Source organism: Glycine soja, chromosome 11 (genome assembly GCF_004193775.1).
Source record: "Glycine soja cultivar W05 chromosome 11, ASM419377v2, whole genome shotgun sequence".
Classification (NCBI taxonomy): domain Eukaryota; kingdom Viridiplantae; phylum Streptophyta; class Magnoliopsida; order Fabales; family Fabaceae; genus Glycine; species Glycine soja.
In genome coordinates, this window is record NC_041012.1 from 33,597,098 (window position 1) to 33,604,643 (window position 7,546).

Here is a 7,546-nt window from a genome sequence, read left to right on the forward strand (position 1 = left end):
CTCTATCATTTTTCATTCATAATATTCTTGTGCTGAACCTTAGATCTAAAATTTCTTCCAAAATATTGATTAGAAAAAAAACACAAAAATCTAAGTGTAAATCACTTAATCCATGTTGTCTTCGAGTCATGTTTAGTCATAGTAATTGTCACATTATGTTCTAAGTTTGTGTTGAATTTTTATTGTTGATTGAATTCTAGATACATTTGGTCATGTATTCTTGTCATTCTTATCCTATCTTTTGAATTTTGAGTCCAATTCATGCATGTTATTTAGTTCATTACATGTTCTAAATCAATTCCTAGTGGTAGTCTTGTTGTTGAACTTTTTTTTTTCTAAGTTTCCTACATGATGCCTATGATGAAGTTGAGTTGTGGTGCTGAGTTGTGGCTGGACTTGTGAATCAAAATAAGTCTTAAGCTATCTTGAATTGTGTTATTCAAGATAGTTGAGCATAAGCAACCACAAATTATAACTATCCAAGCCTTAAGCAACATAAACACTACTCTTGATTTCTAGGTTGAAATCGCTGGTGTTGGCAGCTTCAACATACAAATTTGTATAAATTACTGGGAATTGGTCACTACGTGTTTTGAGCTTAAATTTTTACTGAATTTTCTATACATCTGGAACAAAATTATGAAAAAAGAACCAAGCGATTTGGATTAATGGAAAAGAACAAGAAAAATCACACAAGTTGGCAGAAAAATCAGTGTCCAGGAAACAAAAAGTGAAAGGGAAGTGTGCTTGTTTTGGCTCAAAATTTGTTCTATAATTGGTGCCTATTTTATACCAATCCTAGTTCTGAAATTTCAATTGAAAATTTCTGTGAATACAAGTTCCAAAACTAGAGGTTTCTTGAGTCTTTTATTTATAGTTTTTTTTACTCTACTCTAGAGTCATTCTAAGTTTCTCTTTGAGTCCTAACTTGCTTTTATGTGCTTTTCATTGCTTTAATTGTTGAATAATCCTTGAAAATTTGTCTTGTTAAAAATCTATTGGTTTAGCTTTCATTTCATTATTTTTGGTCTTTGGTTATTGCTTGTCCCTTTGTTTCCTTGTTTGTGAGTAGTCATATAGGGAATTGGAAAGGAGGATTGGTGTCATCCCTTGAAGAATTTGAGTCAAGAAGCAAGGGGAAAACCACCATAAGAGCTATTGGACTAAGAAGCACTCAAAATTGAGTGAATCAGCAAAGAGATAACAACCACCAAAATTGAGGACCTTTTTGTAATTTTGTAATTGACAATTTACTTACTTTCATTGCTTTTAAATTTTGTAACAAAAAGGCCTTTCATTGGAAGTAAGTTGGGAGCCTCCATTAGGTCACCCTACTTCCATTTGTGTGTAATAATTTTAGGCAATTTTCCCTTAGGATAGTGAGTGTTTTGTTGGGAACCTTAAATGAGGTCATCCAAACACTCTTAGGATCCACCTAGTTTGCATTTCTTGCACTTTAATTTCTTGCTTACTTTCATAGCTTCTTTCCTTTACCCTCCATTGTCAAACCGCCTAGATAGCTTGCCTTTTTACCAATTATTTTTCACCTTATCTTCCACACCTCTTTTAGTGTTTATTTTGGCTAGTTTCAACCATAGTTTCTTTTACCTTTTTTTCAAACCCCCAACAAAAAAGAATCATAACTTAGGAACCAACATGAGTCTTCATTCTTCATCTAGTGTTAATGGTAAGGGTTATACTCCTAAGGATCCCCTTTATAAGATATTAGATGAGTTGAGATCCCTTAAGTTGTGAAAATAAAAACAAGAGAGAAAAAAAAAGGTAAAAAAGAGTGGAAGAAATAAGTCAAGATGAAAGAGAGAAAATAAGAGAGGAAGAAAGAAGAAAAATAATGAAAGAAATGAAAAGAGAAAAACATGCCTCCTATAATAGTCATGACTCTTGCGACTATGATTAAGGGTGTCATAGTTCACATACTAAACATTACTCCCAAAGAAGAGAAAAGGATAGAAAGCCTCAAGAGGTTAACATTAGCCTCCCATAATTCCATGGAAAAGATAATGTTGAGGCCTACTTAGATTGGGAAATGAAGGTTGAACAACTCTTTGCTTGCCATCATATTAGCGAAGAGAGAAAAGTTCCATTGGCTACCCTTAGCTTTCAAGGGTATGCCCTCTATTGGTGGACTTCCCTTGTTAGGGAACGAAGGATTCATGGGAATCCTCCAGTAGAGTATTGGAATGATCTTAAGAGTGCCTTTAGGAAGAGGCACATTCCCTCTTACTATGAAAGGGAGCTTATGGACAAGCTCCAAAGGCTTAGACAAGGGAGTATGAGTGTTGAAGAATATAGACAACAAATGGAACTACTCTTTTTAAGAGCTGGACTTAGGGAGGAGGAAAGAACAAGCATAGCTAGGTTCCTTAGTGGGCTTAATATGGAAGTGAGGGACAAGGTTGAACTCCTTCCATATAGGCACCTAGATGAGCTAGTCCAACTTTGTATAAGAGTGGAGCAACAACTTAAAAGAAAGCCTTCTTCAAAATCTTATGGCTCTCACTCTTATCCAAGGAAGGACCAAGCCCATGGAATTTTGGGGGCTGCACCTTCAAAACCCAAAGAAGATAAGGGTAAGACCATAGAGAAATACACCCCTAAGACTAGTTCCCAACAAAGGACTAGCAACATTAAATGCTTCAAATGTCTTGGAAGAGGTCACATTGCCTCTCAATGCCCCACAAAGAAAACCATGATCATGAGGAGTCAAGATATTTATAGTAGTCAAGAGGAGACTACTTCTTGCCCTTCCTCTAGTGGAAGTGAAGATGAAGTAAGGGGTGAAGAGTCTAGTGAGGAAGTCTACACCCATGAAGAAGGTGACCTCTTAATGGTTAGAAGGCTCCTTGGAGGTCAATCTTGTGATTTATCTCAATCCCAAAGAGAGAACATCTCTCATACAAGATGCAGAATTTTAGATAAAACTTGTTCTCTCATTGTGGATAGTGGATCTTGTTGCAATTGTTGTAGCACAAGATTAGTTTCCAAGTTGAACCTCACTATCATTCCCCACCCAAAGCCTTATAAAATTCAATGGCTCAATGAGCAAGGGGAAATGATATTTAACCAACAAGTGGAGGTACCTTTCTCCATTGGGACATATAAGGATGAAGTTAATTGTGATATAGTTCCCATGGAAGCAAGATATATTCTTTTAGGAAGGTCGTGACAATTTGATAGGAAGATCATTTACAATGGCCTAACTAATGAGATTACCCTCACCCATCTTGGCACTAAATTTGTGTGCATCCTCAAACACCTTCACAAGTGGCCAAAGATCAACTAACTATGAAAGATAAGAGGGATGAGGAAGAAAAACTTGAAAAACAAAAGAAAAAGAAGGATAGTAAGGCCTTGTCTTCAAAGGCCAAGGGGAAGGAAAAAGAGGGAAAGGATTCTTCCAAGAAGATTGTTCAGAAGGAAAATCATTTTGCAATAAAAGGTGATATTAAAAGAGCACTCCTTCTTAAACAATCTTTCTACCTTCTCCTATCAAGGGAAACATCCCTTAGCACTGCCACATTTCCTACATTTGAGAACTTACCCCCAAAGGTCCAAGAACTCTTACATGAATTTGGTGATATATTTCCCAAAGAGATACCCCCTAGGCTACCTCCTTTAAGAGGAATAGAACACCAAATAGATTTAGTCCCAGGAGCAAGCCTTCTTAATAGGCCAGCCTATAGGACTAACCCTCAGGAGACTAAGGAGATAGAGTCTCAGGTTAAAGAATTGTTGGAGAAGGGCTGGGTCCAAGAGAGCCTAAGCCCATGTGCTGTGCCAGTGTTGTTGGTGCCCAAAAAGGATGGTACGTGGAGAATGTGTACAAATTGTAGGACCATCAACAACATCACTATAAAGTATAGGCACCCCATTCCTAGACTTGATGATTTGCTTGATGAGTTGCATGGTGCCAATATCTTTTCAAAAATTGATCTTAAAAGTGGTTATCACCAAATCATGATGAAAAAGGGTGATGATTGGAAAACTGCTTTCAAGACCAAGTTTGGTTTGTATGAATGGCTAGTGATGCCTTTTGGGCTCACTAATGCACCAAGCACTTTTATGAGGCTTATGCATCATATCTTAAGGGATTTCATAGGTAGATTTATAGTTGTTTATTTTGATGATATTTTATTGTACAGTAGAAGCCTAGATGATCACTTAGGACATCTCAGGCAAGTTCTTTCAGTCCTTAGGAAAAACACCCTCTATGCAAATATAGAGAAGTGTACCTTTTGTGTAGATAATATAGTTCTCTTAAGGTTTGTAGTTGGTAGAAATGGGGTCCAAGTGGACCCTGAGAAAATTAAGGCCATCCAAGAATGGCCCACCCCAAAAAGTGTGGGAGATATTAGGAGCTCCCATGGGTTAGCAAGCTTCTATAGAAGGTTTGTTCCTAATTTCTCTACAATTGCATCACCTCTCAATGAGTTGGTAAAGAAGAATGTGGTATTTACCTGGGGTAAAAAAACAAGAGCAAGCCTTGGCTTTGCTCAAAGAAAAGCATACTAAGGCACCAGTTCTAGCTCTTCTTGACTTTTCTAAAACTTTTGAGCTAGAATGTGAATCCTCTAGAGTGGGAGTTGGAGTTGTATTGTTACAAGGTGGGCACCCTATTGCTTATTTTAGTGAAAAACTTCATAGTGCCACCCTCAACTACCCCACCTATGATAAAGAGCTTTATGCCTTAATAAGAGCCCTCTAAACTTGGTAACATTACCTTGTTTCCAAGGAATTTGTCATTCATAGTGATCATCAATCACTTAAGTACATTAGAGGGCAAAGAAAGTTAAACAAAAGGCATGCAAAATGGGTAGAGTACCTAGAGAAATTTCCATATGTTATCAAATACAAAAAGGGAAAAAAAATGTGGTAGCTAATGCCCTCTCTAGGAGACACATTGTTTTGCTCCCTAGGAGCTCAAATTTTAGGATTTGATAATATTAGGGACTTGTATGCTTTAGATGAAAATTTCTCTCCCATTTACAAGAGTTGTGGGAAAAAGATGGATTTTATTTGGCTGAGGGGTATTTGTTCAAAGAGGGAAAGCTTTGCATACCCCAAGGATCCATTAGGAAATTACTTGTGAAAGAGAGCCGTGAAGGTGGGCTCATGGGCCACTTTGGGATAGACAAGACCCTTGTCTTACTCAAAGAAAAGTTTTATTGGCCCCATGTGAAGAAAGATGTCCATAAGCATTGCACTAGGTGTGTGGCTTACTTACAAGCCAAGTCTAGGGTGATGCCTCATGGGCTATACACACCCTTACCCATCCCATCTGCACCTTGGGTAGACATTAGTATGGACTTTGTCCTTGGGCTTCCTAGAACCCAAAGAGGTGTAGACTCTATCTTTGTGGTGGCGGATATGTTTAGCAAGATGGCACACTTTATACCATGCCACAAGGTGGATGATGCTTCCCACATCTCGAAACTCTTTTTTAGGGAAGTTGTGAGACTCCATGGTTATCCTAGGACCATTGTGTCAGATAGAGATGCTAAGTTCCTTAGCCACTTCTGGAAAACCATATGGGCTAAGCTAGGAACTAAACTTCTTTTCTCTACCACTTGTAATCCATAAGCTGATGGGCTAACAGAGGTAGTGAATAGGTCTTTATCCACCCTTTTAAGGGCTCTTCTGAAAGGCAACCATAAGTCTTGGGATGAGTATCTTCCTCATGTAGAATTTGCCTACAACAAGGGGGTTCATAGAACCACCAAGCAGTCCCCTTTTGAGGTTGTGTATGGGTTTAATCCCCTAACACCATTAGACCTCATTCCCCTCCCACTGGACACTTTTTTTTATACATAAAGAAAGGGAATCTAGGTCAGAGTTTGTAAAGAAGTTGCATGAGAGGGTTAAGAACCAAATAGAGAACCAAACAAAGGTGTATTCAACTAAAGGCAATAGAGGAAGAAAAGAGCTAGCTCTTAATGAGGGTGATTGGGTTTGGCTCAATCTTAGGAAGGATAGATTCCCTACTAAAACGAAATCCAAGCTTAGTCCTAGAGGGGATGGACCTTTTCAGGTTTTGGAGAGGATCAATAACAATGCTTATAGGTTAGACCTCCCAGAAGAGTATGGAGTCAGCACCACTTTTAACATTTCTGATTTAATTCCTTGTGCAGGTAGAGTTGATATTGAGGAGGAGGAACTGACAGATTTGAGGTCAAATCCTCTTCAAGGGGGAGAGGATGATGCAATCCTCCCTAGGAAGGGACCAGTCACTAGAGCCATGAGCAAGAGGCTCCAAGAGGATTGAGCTAGAGCTGCTGAAGAAGGCCCTAGGGTTCTCATGAACCTCAAGGTAGATTTTTGAGCCCATGGGCCAAGGTTGGGTCCAATTATCTTTGTACATATTAGACTAGGATGTCATTATATTTGGTCCTTGTATTTAGGGCTCCATAATGTAGGTAGGGTACCCTAGAAATATATGATTTTTCAGCCCTTGTATTTTAGGGCACCTAGACTAGTTTTTGTATTAGGGGTAGTTTTGTAATTTCACATGCACTAAGTGAATATTTCATGTGTGTGTTGGGAAATAAATTTAATTGAATTGGTAAAATCCCAATCCAATTAAATTATAGAGGGGGAGGTGAGCATTTGCTTACTACACCCTATTGCCACATCATATAGTCACACTTTGTGCATGTCCTTCATGCTTTACATGCCTTATGACACCTAAGCACACTTAGTGGAGAATCTTGGAATTGATCTTGGATTAGTAGGCTGAACCATAACTAATATTCACTAATCATAATTAGTGAAATTTTGGCTCCAAAGTTTGGCTCCACAAATTCAATTTCAAATTCAAGTTAAATTTGAATTGAAATTCAAATTTTCCTCCAATTTTGTGTGACACTTAGGCTATAAATAGAGGTCATGTGTGTGCATTTTCTTAACTTTGATCATTTGAAAATTAAACTTCAGATTTCAGAGCTGTTTTAGAGTACAAAATTTAATGCTCTTCTCTTCCTCTCCCTTCATTCATCTCCTTCTTTCTCCAAGCTCTTATCCATGGCCTCCTATGGTGGTGAACTTCTTCTAGACTTATCTTCTCTTTGAAGTGACGTCTCCTCTCTCTCTTCCTTCTCCATTCCACTGCCATTCATCTTCCTAGGCCTATAAGCTCCAATGGAGCTTACATCAGCAAGTGTTGAGCGCTAAGCGCTTGTGACTCTTGACTTAGCGTATGACCAAAGATGTGCTTAGCGTGAGGCTTGCACTTAGCGAGAGGACTGATTTTTAGAAGAAAAAAAATTTTAAAGTCATTTTTCAGTCCCTTCCTCAAGAAATTGAAACCCTTATATCTTATCATTCAAAAACAAGCTGATATACCCCAATGTAACGATTATGAAGCAAGTTCCACATTATACAATGCATAAACAAGAACAGAATAACAAAGATTAGAACTGGGTTGCCTCCCAGGAAGCGCTTCTTTAACGTCATTAGCTTGACGCTTTTACCTCAATGGGCGAAATTACGTTTTGGTTCTTACTTCCATAACCTTCTTACCCACTTCCAT